Raw genomic sequence first — 18,964 nt, forward strand, 5'->3', positions numbered from 1 at the left:
CGTCCATCCCTGGAGGTGTTCAAGGCCAGCTTGGATGGGGCCCTGGGCAGCCTGGGCTGGTATCAATGTGGAGGTTGGTGGCCCTGTATATGGTGGGGGGTTGGAGCTTCATGATCCTTGAGGTCCCTTCCAACCCAAACCATTCTGTGATGCTGTGAGTGTGAAGCCTTTCAAAACAGGACCTCCACAAGAACCAGAACAAATTCCATAATGCTGTTCCCTGCAGAGCACACTCATCTTACTCCCTTCCATTTCTTTTTCCAGGTCAGCAGTTCCCTCCTCTGTGCTGAGGGCTCCCAGCAAGCTCTGAAAGGGCATCTTCAGCAATTCTCTGCTGTTGCAGCTGTTTATGAAAGCCTTAAGAATCCCTTAAAAAGTGACTATGCATGTGTTAAAGACATCAGAGAAGGGCAAACCCCCTCTCCAACCTCCTTGGGCAGCCCATACCAATGCATCACTACTCTTCCCAAGAAGAAAAGTTCCCTAATATCCAACCTGCCCTGCCCTGGTGCAACTTAAAGTCATTGCCTCTCATCTTATCTAAGAGATGAGGTCCAAAGCAGCAAGGACCTGGGTGGCAACCATGTGGACTCAAGCAGGAGATCCATGCTGGACCATCCCACCTCTTCTTCTCCTCTCTTCTCCTCTCTTCTCTTCTCTTCTCTTCTCTTCTCCTCTCCTCTCCTCTCCTCTCCTCTCCTCTCCTCTCCTCTCCTCATCCTCGTCCCTCTCTCCCTCTCCTCTCCTCTCACTTCCTCCTCTCCTCTCCTCTCTCTCCTCTCCTCTCCTTCCTCTTCCTCTCGCTCTCCTCTCCTCTCCTCTCCTCTCCTTCGCTCTCCTCCTCTCCTCTCCCTCCCCCTCCTCTCCCTCTCCTCTCCTCTCCTCTCCTCTCCTCTCCTCTCCCTCTCCCCTCCTCTCCTCTTCCCTCTTCCTTCCTCCCTCCCCTCTCCTCTCCTATCACACCTCTGCTCTCCTCTCTCCTCTCCTCTCTTCCTCTCCTTCCCCTTCTCGTCCCTCTCCTCTCCCTCTCCTCTGCCTCTTCTCTCCCTCTCCTCTCCCTCTTCCTCCTCTCCTCCTCCCTTCTCCCTCTCCCTCTCCTCTCCTCTACCTTCCCTCTCCTCTCCCTCTCCTCTCCCTCTCCCTCCCCTCCTCTCCTCTCCTCTCCCTCTCCTCTCCTCTCCATCTCTCTCCTCTCCTCTCCTCTCCTCTCCTCTCCTCTCCTCAATCTCTCCTCTCCTCTCCCTCTCCCTCTCCTCTCCTCTTCCTCTCCTCTCCTCTCCTCTCCTCTCCTCTCCTCTCCTCTCTCCATGGTTTCCCCATGTTAGCAGCACTGTCTGATCCTCCTGGTGACTCTTGCTTACCTTGAACCCATCAGCTAGTGCAGGCAGTGGGGTTAATCCTAAGCAGCAACAGTTCCATTAATGGTCCTGCAGGAACAGAGCTGGGCTCTGAATGGCTTCTATTGGAAGGGACCTTAAAAACCACCCAGCTCCAACCCTACAGTTGGATATCAGGAAAAGGCCCTGAGCCCCATTGGGTGGTGGGCATAGCTCTGCTCTCAGAGGGCAGTGGGCACAGCCCTGAGCTGCTGGAGCTCAGAGAGCACTGGGACACTGCTCTGACATAGGGTGGGGGTCTGTGGTGCTTTGTGAGGTTGGGGGTGGTGACCCCAATGGGTCCCTTCCAATATGGAACAACCTACAGCTCTGTCATTTGGCCACAGTCAGCCAACACACCCCAGGTCTGCGTGGAACTGGCAGATATGGGGCTGGAACTGGACAACCCTCAAGGTCTCCCCCAACCCAAGCCATTCCATGACATCACTGCTTCATTTCTTTACAGACCTGGGATAAAAACGGAACCAGCCATCACCAGCACCATCTACCTTTACACTGCAGTGTCTAAAAAATCCTTTCTGTGCTTCTTTCCTTTCTTCCCTGCAACTCGCTTTGGCAAAAGTATTAAAGCAGCTGCCACCGAGAGCAGAAATGGAGCTGAAAATGGGAAGAAAGGCAGCGCTCACAGCACAGGAGCTGCACCAGCTGGGTGCCTTCCAGGTCACTGCAGCCCTCCGGCCTCCCAAAGGACAGCCCTGCTGCTCTCCTGTGCGTGCACAAAGCACAAGCACTATGCAGGTAAATCACCGCACGCTGTTCGGTTTTTAGTAGGGTTTGCCAATCAGATTAATACGTTCAAGCTAAAGGAAAAGAAACAATAACACAGATTTTTCACGGGGAAAGCATTCCGTTGGAGATTTTGCTTGTCTTCTTGTGCCAAACCAGCGGGAGAAGTGCATAATTAGAGCGTTTCTGCAAACAAAATTAATTGATTGCAAGTCTGTGCAGGGTAAGCCTCGCACGCGTGTACTTCATAGGGAATGGACAGGAGACGTCCCAGCCTTATTCCACCCCACAATTCAACCACCATCCCAAAAAGGTGGTTTACCTTACCTAGAAGTTCTCAATGTACCATTTTTAGACCACATCCATGGAATCATTAAGGTTGGGAAAGACCTAAAGACCCCCAACCCCAATCCACCCTGCCATGCCCCTCGGTGCCACATCCCCATGGCTCTGGAACACCTCGGTTCCATTAAGACCTCCACCCAATATCCACATATCCCCTGTTCCTTTCACAAACACTCGTCCTGTGCATCCTAATTTCAGTCGTTCTCCCTGTCACATTCAATACATCTCCTGTTCATAAATTATAGACTTGCCTGATTTCCCTGACGTTACACAAGAGTCAACAGCAATACAAGAAAACACAGCAGAGACCCAAATTTGACGTGCTCAAGGGATGCTGGCTGGGTAAGATCCAAACAGAGGCCCCCAGTGCCATCCCAGAGAAGGATCATAGAATCATAGAATGATAGAATGGCCTGGGTTGCAAAGGTCCACAACGCTCACCCAGTTCCAACCCCCTGCTATGTGCAGGGTCGCCAACCAGCAGCCCAGGCTGCCCAGAAAATAGATGGGCCCTTTCCTTTCCCTTTGCCCTCCTTCAATACTCAGCCCTCACCCACTCATGGTTGAGATGCTGAATGGATCCAGAACAGCCACATGTGCTTCCCAGACCTGGTGGCACACAACCATACCCCACAGCACCAAACGCAGTGTGACCACATCACGCCATAGAGATCCCCTGTTTCCCAGTGCCACAAGCCACATCCCATTCACTGAACAGTCAGAATGCAGATATTGCTGATAAGAAGAGATTGCCATTCCCTCATCATCTCCACCTTGTGGGATCATCAAAGAAGTAACCAGTTCTGCACTCAGACCACTCTCACCACAGATCGACCTATAGTCTGATTTTTGGGTCTTCTGTTGGACTCACCCAATGATCCTTATGGATCCCTTCCAACTCGAGATCATAGAATCATAGAATTACCCAGGTTGGAAAAGACCTTGAAGATCATCAAGTCCAACCGCAGCCTAACCAGAACCCTAACTCTAAAAACCCTCCACTAAATCATATCCCCGAGTACCACATCCAATTATATTCTACAATGAACTTCTATTAGAATTCCTTCCAAACTCGTATTCATTTTAGTACTGTTTTGGACACACCATGCTGCACATACAGCTGGAATTTAGAGCAATAGATGTCAAAACCATTCCGCTTCATGCAGACATGCCTGGGAGAAGCTTCTTGGCTGCGCAGCAATTAAAACACTGATGTTGATTTAAACATGCCTGTGACTGAAGGCTGCAGAGTTCCCTTGTTTATAGGCTGCTACCCAATTATTCACGTTCTTTTACCGTTGCTAAGAGGCTTGATTTGTATTGTCAGCTTCTTGGGTTCTGTCACCGTGTTAAAGGATTCGTATATACACTACTGGGAGTTCTCTTATGAGGGGGAAAAAAAGCAGCTATCTTTAAGAGGATTCCATATTATTTTAATCTGAAGAGCCCTATAAACATTTCCCATTATACAGGAAGAACAATCTGTTGTTGTTTATACATTAATCCTGGCAAGCACTAGAAGGGCATCAATGCAAAGGGGTGAAATTGTTACAGATAGCCTAAGGGTTAGTGCAAAAGAATGGCAGGGTGGGAATGCAAACACGGGCCAAAGGGGAGGAAAGGCATCGTGATACCATCAGCAGGCCCCAAAAATGAGCAGGAAGCCAATTGGAGACCACAGCAGGAATTAAAGATGAGCCTTGCAAGAAGTGTCACAAACATTTGCTCACCCAGACAGAGAACCATCCATCCTTTGCCTCTCAGTAATAATCAGTGGCAAATTATCTTCCCTCCATCTGAAGATGGAATGTTTCACTGCAGAGAACAGCCCCGGTGCTGGCAAGATGGGAGATGGGCAGGCTAATCTAATAGGTCTTTTCTATCTAACTTTTATGATTCTTATGAAAAATGACCTGAATAAGTGAAGTTATTTGCCCTTGTCCTCTTTGTTCATATTGAATTGAGTCAGAAGGGAAATCCTGCCAAGGATAGCAGGTTTTACTCAATTTACTGCCCTTTGTCATCGCTCTGTAAAATATGAGATACGCGATAGCAAAGGTCAGGTTGGGGTTGTTTTATTTTTGTTATTAGTATTTGTAATAGATTAAAAGAGGAGAATACCTCAAATTTGGCTTCTTAAAAGCCTGTGGCTGTGCTGGAAGCCTCCCCTGTAGCCTGCCCCAAAATGCAGCACCATCCCCAACATCTGGGCAGGCAGAACGTGGATCACATTCATTGCAAACCATGAGCCATAAATAACAGGCTGGGAATTGGGGTAAAACCCAGGTGCAGCCCATCACCAGCGCTGCCCATCACTTCTCTTGGCTTCCAAGCTGTTCTAAGGCTCCAAAGGCAGCCCGTAATGATGCAGGATTCATTCAGATCAGGGGAATGCATTCCCTGCACACCACGTTACATATTAGAGCAGTGAGATTCCAGTGAGAGGTTTTGATGTTTCTCCCCCACCGTTCAATCCCAGCTCCAAACACGAGGCTGAGAAGCAGCAGCTGCGTGCTATTGTAATGAGCAGCGTCAAAAATGCCGAGCAAATGAGGAACACATGTTTGTAAGGCAGCCCCTGCTCCTGGGCTGACCTCTGGGGCTCAATGGCTTCCCCCATCCTAACAAAAGCAGTGTAAAAACACCCCAGTGAATATTATGTGCCCATATAGGTAAGATGCAGATCTGCCAGGCTGGATGTGGCTCTGGGCAGCCTGGGCTGCTGGTTGGTGACCCTGCACACAGCAGGGGGTTGGAGCTGGATGAGCACTGTGGGCCTTTGCAACCCAGGCTGTTCTGTGATTCTATGATGATACACAGGGTAAGGGAATGGGCTGTGAGCACTGACAGAGCTGTGGGTGTCCCTGTGGGATCTGACAGCCTTCAGGGCTCCCTTCCATCTCCAACCATTCCGTTGTTCCATGACAGGGTCAGAGCAGAAGCCCTGATTCACCTACAGGTTCCTGGAGGTGCGGATTTGGGGGTGTTGGAAAGATGGACACGCTCCTCTCCAGCTGTATCAGGCACTGAGACCTAAAAATCACACACAGTATTCCTTAACCTCTTCTACAGCAAGAAAGAGCCCTTTACTTTGGTCTAAATTATACAAGTTTATAAAAACTAATTGTCTAAGACACACTCCAATTACAAGTCTAATTATACTTTTCTAACTCTGTGAAAGCAAACCGTGCTTTTTCCTTTCATTACACATTAAATTGGGCTGAGAGGTTTTCTGGAGCTGAGGAGCAGAACAAACATCAGTAGGTGTGACATGGTTTGCAGGGATGGGCTGGGCCTCAACCTGATGATCTTAGAGAATCACAGAATCATGGAATGGGCTGGGTTTCAAAGGACCACGATGATCATGTAGTTTCAACCCCCTGCTGTGTGCAGGGTCACCAACCAGCAGCCCAGGCTGCCCAGAGCCACATCCAGCCTGGCCTTGAATGCCTGCAGGGATGGGGCATCCACAGCCTCCTTGGGCAACCTGTTCCAGTGCGTCACCACCCTCTGGGGGAAAAACTTCCTCCTCAGATCCAACCTAAACCTCCCCTGTCTCCATTTCAAACCATTCCCCCCTGTCCTATCACTGCCCACCCTCACAAACAGCCGTTCCCCCTCCTGTTTATTCACTCCCTTCAAGTACTGGATGCCCACAATGAGGTCTCATTGCAGCCTTCTCTTCTCCAAACTAAACCAGCCCAGTTCCCTCAACCTTTCCTCATAGCAGAGCTGCTCCAGCCCCTCTGTCCATCTCAGTGGCCCTCACCACCCCCAGATCTTACCCTACTTCCCAGCCCTATTATCAAGCATTGGCCCCACTGGGCAGTGCCTTTCCTGCAGCTCTTGGCTGACGGGCAGCTCCTGTGAGTCTCCACTTGGCTCAAACCTGCCAGAAGCAGCTTCCTCTCTCTCTCTCTTTCTCTCTATTTCCCCCTTGGACTCCTGTAAAAAAGATAAATAGAGGGAGAGCAATTAAATGCTGAGAAAGTTCCTTTGGAGTGACAAACTCCGCGCTTTTCCTGGCTAATATAATAAGAAACATCCTTTCTCCAGTTTCTTCAGGCAGCTCCCAGTTAAAACCACGCGGCTGTGACCTTGGAACCTGGCAATCCAAGTCATCCTATTTTACATCACCATTTATTCCTTCTTTTTTGGAGGGACTGACCGTGCCTCTACAAAACCAGCAATCCCATATTGAGGCCAACGCTGCAATCCAAGACGTGTCTAAATGGATTCAGGGTGGTGACGCACTGGAACAGGTTGCCCAAGGAGGCTGTGGATGCCCCATCCCTGCAGGCATTCAAGGCCAGGCTGGATGTGGCTCTGGGCAGCCTGGGCTGCTGGTTGGTGACCCTGCACATAGCACGGGGTTGGAACTACGTGATCATCGTGGTCCTTTGCAACCCAGGCCATTCAAGCTGCAGGTGACAGCCAGGAGAGAAAGGAGGAACCTTCTCCCCTCTTACTCTGTGACACAGTTTAGTCCCTAAGGGCCAAAAGTGTGCACGTGCTACTCAGAATTTGTGCCATCTAATTTACTCCTAATTAGCCCAGATGATCCGATATTCCTACCTGACCTTATTTTCTCCAACCCCCCCCTACTATTATTTCTCCTGCTGGCTTCACGCATAGACTAAAAGAGCTCAAAGCGTTACAATCCCAACCCAGCTCCGTGCTGGAGTCAATGAGAGGATCAGACCCCCAAACCCAGAGGAACATTTGTTTTCCTTTTAAGCAGTGCTGCATTCACGGATCTCCTGGAACAACCAGGGCTGTGTGCAGAGGAATGTCAGCAGCTCCCACCGCAGCCCTGGAAGCGACGAAGAGGAAACCAGCCATCGGCCCAGCCAAATTCACAGCCTGGCTTTTGATGCTGAGATGAATCACATGGCAAACAGATCCCTACGCTGCATTTCAAACAGATGCTGGAATTGCTTTCTGCTGAGGAGCTGATACTCCTAGGAACTGCTGGTGTCAATAAAGGGAAGCAGCACCTGACTGCATTGCCTTCCATGGTTGGTGGTGCTGGTTGAGAACAACACCCCCCTTCTAACAAGGCACGGAGCTTTTATTTGGGCTGAGCAGCCTGGTGCTCTCCGTTGCAGTCCTATTGCTGCTCAGCTCTCCACTCACAGCCTGCAATAAGAACCTGCAACAGAAGTCAGTGTTTGAGGATGCAAAATAAAACCAACTGCAAAGAGTGAAAAGGGGAGGGAAGGAGAAAGGAAAGTCCTGTCACTACCCACCCTCGTAAAGTCTTTCCTCCTGCTGGCACAGGTTGGTTGTGAGGATACCAGCCAATTAATCCCATGTTTTCCTTAAGGACAAGCCTACATCTCAGCAGACAGAACAATAGAATCATTGACCCAGCTTGGAAGGGACCTCAAGGATCACGAAGCTCCAACCCCCACTGCAGGCAGGGCCACCAACCTCCACATTAAATACCAGCCCAGGCTGCCCAGGGCTCATTTCCAAGAGAGAACATCTTGGGTGTATTCCACTGTCTAGTGCTGACTAGAACTGGTTAACTCCAAGCAGACATTCAGAGCTCTGTGGGTGACGACAGCTACATCCATAATTCATGGCATCAACACATGGACCTGCTGTTTGGGAAAGCTGATCAGGCACAGGCACGACATGGGGAAGGGTCCTTCTATTCCTCCTTCTTCTACTCTTGGTCCCACCATCCCCAAAAGATAAATCACAGAATTATCGAGGTTGGAAAAGACCTAGAAGATCATCTAGTCCAACCATTCCCAATACTTCCCAGCTAAATCGTATTTAAAGCATAAAAGCACAGAACGACAGAATCATTCAGGTTGGAGAAGAGATACGGGATCCCCAACCCACCCCCACAAGGTGGAGAAGAGCATCTTAATGTAGTACCCTACGTTACCAAACTTGGCAAACTTCTTATGTGAGGCATGACAAATAGGGGAGCTGTCTACAGGAGAGTGCTTAATTAACGACGTACCGAATCTAATGGGCTCCTTTGTTTTTAATCTGAGCGATTCCTATTGCTATTAGTAGATGATAACAAGCAGCAGGTCGTGCCACGGAGCAGCCCATTACGTGAGGCATCGTGCATTGCGTTTGGATGCAATTAAGACCACTTCATTGTCTCATCAGGTTCCTGGTGGCATCCAATTAAGTAACAACACAAGGAAAGCGCTCCTAATTAATGAGGAAAATCCTCTGGAAGCCAAATACAGGTGTGTGTGTCTCAGGTGGAGCCTGAAGTCGTTGAATAGATCACTTAATCTTCATTTAAATAAACCACACTCAGGTTTGTACCCAATTAACGCGGGGTTCTCTTAGACTCCTTCCAAGGAGGGGCACATCTCTTTGTAATACCCAACAATCAAGTGCTTTATAAAGGGTTAAAATCCAAGCTGGCACTTGGAGTAAGTGGCTGCATGCAACTGTGATTGCACGAGTCCCTTCCAATGCATCACACCAGCCCATTAACACTGGAGGTCTGCACTTGCTGTTAAATCCCTAAGGATCCACACAGCTCCATATTATAACACCTGCTTTTCCACAGCACTTCATCAAAACTTGATGTAAAAATGCCCTTGAGATTACAGAGTCAAACAACTAAAGGAGTAACTGAGCAAAGAGTGGACATGAGAGTCCAGCAATGGCATTTCACAATCTTGGATCTTCTAGGTCTTTTCCAACCTTGATAATTCTGTGATTCTATGATTCTATGCCCACCATCCCACTCCTTCAGCTCTATTTTTCCCCAGCTTTCTAAGAACTCACATCCTTACACCACTATAAGGCGTCAGTCTTTGAAATCAATGCCTGAATGATCTCTTTAATGGATTAAAAAGAACAAAACAGGGACTATCTGGATTCCATGAACCAGCTTTAAGTCTCCTATAGCAGATCTCTATGGGTAGGTACGGTGTCGAGCCTCCCATCCCAGTTTCTTCCATGACGAAGGCTCTTCCCTGCACCCTTCTGCTCTCTTCCCTTAGCTGCTCATTTTCTCTTTTAGGTGGTTTTGGTCCCTGAGCCAAATGGTTTTGCCTTCATCCATCTCATCGCAGCGTTCAGAAAACAGGTCAAACCCATTCACAGCTCACTCCTGTTATCCAAACGCTTGCTCATCTTCCCTATCATTTATTTAGGGCTGACTCCCTTGATGATACAGCTGAATTATTCTTACATCACTTCAAATATCGCTCCAATCAGCACGAATGGGGCGGTTTCACATGCAGACAAAGCTCACTAATGCACTGTTAGATTCATTGAGAAGTGGTTTGAAAAGGGCTTGGGATCAATGACCAGAGCAGCTCTGGAGACACCCAACAACACTGTGCAGGTTCACACAGAGCCTTTGTCTCATTGCTCACATGCTTTCCAGTATCCCTGTTGCATCACTTCCACTGCTGCAATCCAGACTCCATCACTGCAAGTCCCTCCACATTATTTTCCACCAGAGTTAAACACTGAGGGTGAGATCATTTCGGAGAAGAAAGTTTGTAAATAGCCATTTTATAGGTGGCTGCAAACCAAAAACCCCTCCCTCCGCTGATCCTAAATGAAGATCTGCAGCCACCACCCATCACCACATTCAGAACAACCCAGTCCTCCTCCTGCATCACCCAGCTCTGAGACAACCCCCTTTATAACTAAATATGATACTTCTCCCCTTCGCTCTCAGCTCTATGATGCCATTCCCGATAGTGACAACGTGCCCTGCAGTATTTTTAGTGCTTGCTTTCAGGGAAGCTAATGTGAGCAGAGAGCCAAGGACTGCCCTGCCCACAGTGCCACCTTGTACAGGAGCGATAAGTTCTTCACTATGAGAGTGGTGAGGTGCTGGAACAGCTGCCCAGAGAGGCTGTGGATGCCCCGTCCATCCCTGGAGGTGTTCAAGGCCAGCTTGGATGGGGCCCTGGGCAGCCTGGGCTGGTATCAATATGGAGGTTGGTGGCCCTGCCTGTGGTTGGAGCTTCATAATCCTTGAGGACATTTCCCTTCCGTTATCCATTAGTGAAGGCAGCCCACCTCCCCATCACAGCTACACCCTGTTCAAACCTGAACTACCTGATTTCCCTGCAGGTCAGTGATGTGAGCCGTGCTTCCATCAGGCAGATGAGAGGACACACTCAGTGCTGGCTGCCTTCCCTCTGTGATGTTACTGCAGCCCGGTGCTCCCTGGAAACCAACCAGTTTCCCCTTGCTGTGTTTTCTTGGATCCTCAGATTATTTTTACGCTGCTTCTGCTCGTCTCCAACTCAGCCAGGAGCTATTTCAAGATGTTCAAATGGAAATCGTACCCAACCTTCCTGCAGGAAAAGTCACAGGAGCCAAAAGCAGCCTTGTTCCCTTTCTGTCTCCTTACTCATAAACCCAAAAGAAACGCGTTTGTTGTTTGTTTGTTTTCTATCACCGTATCTATCGCTGTATCACCAACTCCAGCATCGCTGACCTTTCAATCCCTTCCATCACTGCTTGAATCGAAGCAAGAAGAAACCATTGGGGCTGGTTACACATAAGTGCTCTGAAACACTATTTGAAGCAACAGTGGCTATTTTATTCCCCCATGAGAGATCCATTCAACCACAAGAAGAGAAGGTATCCCTATGGATGGTGGTACTTTGGGAGCTCTGGTACAGCCTGAATCTCCAACACAGTCTCTGTTTCTTCTACCTTCTGTTCTGCTTCTTGCTGTATTCAGGCCACCTGAGATGGATGTGCTGTTATGTACAACCTCTCAGCCTACAGCTGGCAGGAAGCACAGCTCTCACAATCCTGCTCCATTTCCAACACGTTTCCGCTCTAAATACCAGGAAACGACGCTGGATGATCCCCAATAACCTTAAAATGGACACTCTCATTGCATGATTTCAACACAAAAAGACTCAGAGAAACAACTCATCTCCCAACAAAGCGTCCAGGTTTTGTTTTAAGAGCATGTTTTAAGCCTATTTAATATCCAGGCCCTTCTCTACTCATCTTTTACTATATGCAGAGATCCTTCTGCTCCTGGTGTCTGCTCTCCTATTGGGATAGGAAGGAGGGGGAGGATGTGGAGTTGTCCTGGTAGGAAGAACACAGGATCACAGAAGATACCAGAAGAATTGTCCCTACTGTGAGAATCATTGAACTATCGAGTTGAAAGGGATGCAGAAAGGGCTACCTGGTGCCATTCCCTGTGATGAACAAGGACTGCCACAGCTCCATTGATAGAATGGGCCTGGGTTGCAAAGGACCACGTTGATCATGTAGTTCCAACCCCCTGCTGTGTGCAGGGTCACCAACCAGCAGCCCAGGCTGCCCAGAGCCACATCCAGCCTGGCCTTGAATGGCTGCAGGGATGGGGCATCCACAGCCTCCTTGGGCAACCTGTTCCAGTGCGTCACCACCCTCTGCAGACGTGTGGACACCAAAGGCCAAAGAATACAGAATGGTCTCCCCCATATTTATACCACTGTCTTTGGGTTAATAGAAACTCACATACAAAGCAAGAATCATAAATAGGCAGAATCATAAGAAAGTCAGATAAAACCTATAACCACTACAGACAAACCGCTTCCTCCCATTGCCTCCAGTGATCTGTAAGCCCTGCAGCTTATCTTGATAGCCAGAAAGTCCCGATATCACAGAGCAACGTATTCCAGCATCGCTGCCACCTCCACCCCAGGGGGAAACTGTGCTCGAGTCTTTGAGATTGAAAAACAAGATTGGTGGTGAAGTAAGCCCTGCTAATCCTGGCTGCCAGCACCATCCGGGGAAAGAGGGCTGCAAAAAGATAAGATCCATATCAAGAGCTTCACAGATCAAAGGCATCATCAGCCTGAACTGCGAAATGAAACGAGTGAGACACCAGAACAACCTCTGCAGGGCTGACATCAGGCAGAAGCCATCGCTGTGCAAGTGGGACACACTCGGTGCTATTTAAAAACTCCATTTAAAAAGGACTCCATAGGGAGAGCAATGGAGGAACCCAACTGGATGAGCATCAATGGGCAGTGAACATTTCCTTCCTTCCACAGAAGCATGGAATCACTGAGGTTGGAAAGGATCTCCAAGATCCCCAAACCCAGTGCAGCCCCAGTGCTGTGTGGGGCTCGGTGATCCCTTCCAAGCTGGAGGTTGGATGGAGCCCTGGGCAGCCTGGTCTAGTATTAGACATGGAGGCTAATGGCATGTGGTGGGGGGTTGGAACTTCATGTTCTTTGAGGTCCCTTCCAACCCAAGCCATTCTGTGATAATATGAATCTGTGATATTCTGTTGTTCTGTGACTCTATGATTTGGATTCTCCAGCTGTGAGATCTGCCCTTCTCCCCATGGTGTAATACCTATTACCTTTCTCAACCCAATCCATTCTATCATTCCATGTGTACATGTGTGCATATGTGCGTGTTTGGTGCTGGCAGGAAAAAATGACCTTGAATACCGAGCAAACTCGTCTCCTGCTGTTTGATTTAGGCTGTGCTCAGTGTAAATGGGCTCTGCAAACAGACCCTGTGAAACAGCAGGGTCAGCTCCAAGAGATACCTGACTGTCATCGACCTCCTCTTTTGACAGAGGACAGCAAATAGTGGTTAATTATGCTGGTCAAAAGAAGCCAGTGAACACATGGGGACGGGCAGCTCTTTCCATCAGCTGGAATGGAGCAGATGAAAAAATACTGCAGGGAACCTGGAAAAAGAACTGAAAAGGAAAGTCTAAGTCAAGGTTTGGCAGTCTCTGCAGGGTACCATGCCAGCCTTTCTTCTTCCCCATGCTCCAGCTGAATTGTGCCAAGAGAAACCTAAGCAGGATCTGGTAGGAGCTGCCTCCTGAGTAGGCAGGAGTCTGCGAGTGGCTGCTAACTTGTTCTCATGCACGACAGCAGCTCCTGCTGCTGCTGAGAATCTTTGGGTTTGAGCGATGGAAGTATTCTGCAGGGAACACGGAGATCATTAACTGCAGAGCCAGCATCTTCCCAACTAGAAAGACACCTTCCCAGAGGAAAGTGCTGATGCATCCGGGAAAGGAATAAGCTAAACAGGAGAGAAGGACGCAGAAGGATAAATGAGGTTCAAAGGCAGAGCAAGAGGGTCTGCGAAGAAAATGAGTTTTCTGTTGCTATATATAGATGTGAGTCTGAACAACAAGCAGGGAGAAATGGAATCGCTGTGAGTTAAAGGACAAAACAAACCTGGTGAGATGAGGGTGGGACTGTGCTTCCAAAGCCAGGAGTCCTACAGTGTTCAGGTGGGAGAGAGAAGTGGGGGCTGCAACGTACAGCCCCATGGTGGGAAGGAAGGCTCAGCTCTGCTCCATGTATCAGCAACACAGAGATAATGAGTGCTGAGGCAGCAACTCAGTGTGTTATGGTGGGAGAAGATGGGTAACAGGCTCTGGTATACAACCACACAACACAAGTGGGGCTGACAGAGAGCTGGTGGGGCTATGGAGGAGATTGGAGGGGTACAAAGCCTCGTGTATAAGTAATACCATGTAGAAGCACCAAAATCAGCCTCATTAGAGCCAATAAAGCCATGGTGAAGCACTGGGGCGCAGGTCCTTGCAGTCCAGAAGAGCAGGTTTGTATCTCAATCCATCCAGGCCTGGCAGTTCAATCACGGCTTCAGACCGTCCTGATTTCAATAATTGATTTAAAGCGGGATGACGTTTGTGCTTTTCACTTCTCATCTTAATGAAACATCGACGTGATGAAAACAGGCGTCGCTCGGAAGATGTTGATTTTCTCCTAATATAACTTAGAGGAGGGAAAAAAAATAAATAATGAAGGAATTTGCATATAGATGATCCACTTCAATTCAGCCGCAAACTCTCCAAGTGCTTTTGGGATCAAAGAGGAAACGGCTGCAAGAGAGAAGCTCTGAAAAGCTCCTAAAGCAAATTAGAGCTTGAGCCCCCATTGCAATCAATGGAAAAGATGCTTGAGAAATGATTAAGGGATCCTCATGAAAGCAACCGCAGGATAAGGCAAAAAAAACCTAACAGCATGAGATCAAATGGAGTCGAACCAGAAGAGCCCAATGGAAGTCAATAGGGAGGGGATGCAGAGAAGTGAGGGAGGCTGCTGGGCTGTGGAATGCTGGCTGTGCATGGAGGGAAGGAAGCACAGAGCAAAGCAATAGGAGCATGAAGAGGTTTAGAACATAGTCATGTGTAAGTACAGATTAAAGGTCCTCATTCAGCCCAGGAGGGGGGAAGCTGATGGAGAGACCACAACACTCCTACCAGTGAGGATGGAGACAACAAGGATGGGTTATATCTTATGGACCAAAGCATCCCAATCTGCCAAAGAAATATTGCCAAGTGAAGACACTGGAAAAGCTTTCAGCTAAAGTGGCAGCCAAGCAACAACTGCCATCTACCTACGGAGGCTGAGGTGCCTTCTAAACTGGTATATTTTAGGGGAGAATCAGAAGAACACGTGTCTGGGATGCTCTAGATACACATTCGCCTTAACTCAAAGAGGGGAATGGGCTGAAGGGTCTCCTGAGTGTCCACCCCCTCCACATTGCAATGAATGGGGCCTCAGAGGCATTGGGAGACTTCAAAGAGTCCTCTGACTTCTGAGAGCCTGCGGGTCCCTCTTCAATCTCTTCTGGAACTTGGAGGAATACAGAGAAGATGCGTATTTCTAACAGAACGCCAGAATAGGGTGAAAGGATGAGTTGGGTAATGATAACTGAGGCAGATGTCAGCTGTGAATGAAGTAAGGGAGAAGTGAAGCAGACCTGATCTCGACTTTAAAAGGACATGAACAGAATGAACAGGGATGGACGGGGCATCCACAGCCTCTGGGCAGCTGTTCCAGCACCTCACCACTCTCATAGTACAGAACTTCCCCCTGACATCCAACCTCAATCTGCCCTCCTTCAACTCCAAACCATTTCCCCTTGTCCTGCTGTTATCTGCCCTTTCAAAGAGTTGAGCTTAAAGCACTTGACGGCATCGCTCCTCGATGGTAAAACTCCACGTCAAACCAAACCAGGGTTGAGCTCAACGCAAAGGAATTAAGAACAAAAAACTGAAACTCAGATGAGAAGAGATACGATGCCACATTTATCACTACAGCCCACAGCGTAACTCTGCTACCACAGAGGAAACCAACCCCATCAACCAAATGGATCTAAGGTTTGAAATGAATTCTTGCTCTGCCCCATCCCTGCAGGCATTCAAGGCCAGGCTGGATGTGGCTCTGGGCAGCCTGGGCTGCTGGTTGGTGACCCTGCACACAGCAGGGGGTTGGAGCTGGATGAGCACTGTGGGCCTTTGCAACCCAGGCCATTCTATCATTCAATGAAATACACCCAGCAATGGCAGTGAGCGGCCTTGTCCATCCATCCCAAGGGCAGGAGATGCTCCAGTGTCTTCGAGTCCTCCCTCAGGCAGCAGTGAGCTTCTCCAGCAACACACTGGGCCACGAACCCATCTATGAGCATTTAACATCATCACCTTCCAGAGAGCACTTCCAAACTGTGCTTTCCATAAATCCACAATAAATATCCATACGCAGATTGTAATTAAGTCCAAGGTTTCACACTGCATTGGATGAGCTGCAGAACAGGAGCCAACTTACCTGCTGGAACAACACCCCCTGAAAGCTGCTGGGAAGAGCACGGACAACTTTTGACTTTAATGGACAGGTGGGCTTCCATCTCCTCCACAACCACATGTAAAGAACCAAAGGGAAATGGGGAAAGGCAGCTCTTCTTCATGGTGTGGTTCCAACATAAGAATGATGCAGCCCATAGTTCAAGCATATCTGGGGAGCTGGGTGCCCGATGCCAAAGTCAAAGCCCAAATATTGAGCTTTAACTCCTGATCCATAAACAAACAGAAGAGTTTGATGCCCTAAAAGAAGCCAGAACTTTCTGATTAAGTTCAACAGAAACAAAAAAATACTGAGAAATCCAAGATAGGAAGGTCTGGTTTGGCTCCTGCTGCAGTCTGCATCCATTTGATCAAAGGATTAGATGTGCCCAGCGGGCACGACGGCGTCTCTTCTTTCCCTGCCAGTTTGGTCCATTCTCTCTCATGAAATATTCCAGGCCTGCTGTCAGTAATCCTCCCCAATCTCCAACCCTTGCTAAGGCACACGACTCATAAATGCTCAGTCAACAAACACACTCCAACATCCTTTTGTTCTGTTGAGAAAGTCATTATACGAGAGCTACGATAAACCCTCTTTCTGTTTTCCCATCCGCCAGCTTTCTAGACCGTTTCCCATCCGCCAGCTTTCTAGACCATTTCCTTCAAGGAGAGGAAAATGGAAGGGAGAAAGCAGAGCCAAATGTAAACCAGCACCTCACCAGGGCACGGGGGCCTTTGTGATGACTGACTTGATCAGTTGTGCCGTCTCATTCCCTGTGCATTTCTTTGAAAGCAAAGCATCGCGCCACAAATACCTTCATCATCATCGCGGCTTCCCCGCAGGGTTCCAACAGGAAAGAGAAGAAACACAAGGAGGAACCCATCTGGAAATGACTCAGATTTGTGCGTTCACGTTCCTGTTTGGAGCCCAGGACAAAGAACGAAGTGTGGTTCATGCTCAGAGCACCCAACTTCAAGAGGGTTGGCCAATGCTCCATAAACACCTTGATAGGACAAGGGGGAATGGTTTGAAACTGAGATTCTGCGACTCTCTAAGATGATCAGGTTCAGCCCCATCCCTGCAAACCATGTCATACCTACTGATGTTTGTTCCCCCCCAGTCCACACAATGGGAGCCACGGCACCGCTGAGAGCCTCAGCTCTGCAAAGGGAGATTAAGGGGGGTCATGGAAGAAACACAAAGTACACGGAGCTCTTGCACTGCGGAAAAGGAAATCAGAGCCTCTGCGGATACAATCAAGCTCGAAAAGCATGACTAGAAGACAAATGAGGACCATAATCCAGACCGAAGGGAAGAGGGAGCTCAGAAAGGAAGACATAAAGATTGCGTTTCCTTTCTGACAACCTCATCAGCTCCTGGTCCCAGTGGGTTGATACTGGAAACGAGCAGAGCTTTACAGGTGGAACAACGAAGGTTTCTAAGCTCCGGGGGCACAAAGGTCTCAGCCCGTCCTCTGCCTCTGTTCAGAACTTCATTGTATATAAAACCAATTCCCAACCCAGCACCTCCACTGACCTCCAAGGTCAAACATCAATGCCAACCCACAACTACTGCCCCCAAAGCTTCACCATGAGCACACACCACCTTGAATCAAACACGAAGTGCTTCACCCAAGAGCTTCCACCTGCCTGAGAAACAACCTGGAAGCACCAGGAGCATCATTACCTTCCTTCTCTACTTTCCTTTTTACCTTTGCAGGTCAACTGCAAAGATAAAGGGTAAAAAAAGAACCCCCTCTGTAGCTCATCCAGTCCAGCTGAATGTTTCCCTATAGATGTTCCCCATCATTCACATTCACCCACAGAAAAACCAGCCTGAGATTCCTCCATCTCTATTTAGCATCGAAAACAAACACACACGGCCGCATCCTAAAGCATATATAGATTCCAACACCAACAGGACCACCTGGGGTTCATTTCTGCTTCATAATACATGGCTTTGTCAAGGAGGGGAGGAAGAAAAGAGCCCTTTCCTGCTCCTTGTGCCCATCCATAGAGCTCAGCACCAAAGGGATGCACTATGAAGGTAATTCAGGCTGTGGCAATGCGTGACCTGTGAGCTCCTCATAGGGGGAGGTAAAAAAGAGACGAGACTGTATCTAAAATGGAATAAACCCCAGCTTGGCACTAAACCTTTTCAGTATATGATATCAGTGCCCTGTGCTGCACATGGGGCCGATGCTGAGCACCCCTATGGCACAACCAACCCAGAGCTGCCCCGACACCGCAGTGCCAATAGCCAAGCATTAAAGCAATGATCCCAAACCCATCATAACTTCAATGGGATCAAACACAGCCCACATCTCACAGCCTGCAGGCTCCACGGTGCCATCCCCGACCCCAGCAGGGCCATTTCCATCCTACTTTCCAGTAGGGATTCGCAACCTTCCCCCCTCTCTCCAATGCAACCCCATTCCTTCCAGCCCACAGAGCCGCACACAGGGATGGGAACGACCCTCATGCAGCAGCACGGAGCGGATCGCTCCCATTTCCATTCCGACACGAGAAGAAAAGGTGAAACTTGGCTGGGAGCTCCCGTTCTGAGTTCCCTGCAGGGCTACAAGGCGCAGAGACCCCACCGAGGGGCTCCCATACCCCCCCAAATCCAACTGGTGCCAACCCAGCACAACACACAACACAACACAGCACACAACACAACACAGAACACAACACAACACAACACAACACACAACACAACACGGCCTCCTGCCAAACTATGGGGAAGGGGGGGTGGGGGGTGAACACGTTTCTCCTTCGGGGCTTGAAAACAACCCCCCCCCCACCCTTATTCCTCCCCATCCACAAAGGCAAACGGTGGGTGCCGATGGCCGGGCTGCTCCATGTCCTCTCCAGCATCACACGGTTCCATCGCAGCCCCTCGGGGCAGCTCCATCAC

General features: G+C 49.0%; 1 long non-coding RNA gene across 1 annotated transcript; it reads right to left on the reverse strand.

Moving 5' to 3' along the window:
- Window positions 1-7,178: 7,178 nt before the first annotated feature.
- On the reverse strand, window positions 7,179-11,732 carry LOC107308652. The gene is made up of 2 exons (XR_001552870.2): window positions 7,718-11,732; window positions 7,179-7,620 (listed from the first exon to the last, which is right to left on the reverse strand). It is a non-coding gene; the product is annotated as an uncharacterized LOC107308652 (long non-coding RNA).
- Between the last annotated feature and the right edge of the window lie 7,232 nt (window positions 11,733-18,964).

This window comes from Coturnix japonica, chromosome 1 (assembly GCF_001577835.2).
Source record: "Coturnix japonica isolate 7356 chromosome 1, Coturnix japonica 2.1, whole genome shotgun sequence".
Classification (NCBI taxonomy): Eukaryota; Metazoa; Chordata; class Aves; order Galliformes; family Phasianidae; genus Coturnix; species Coturnix japonica.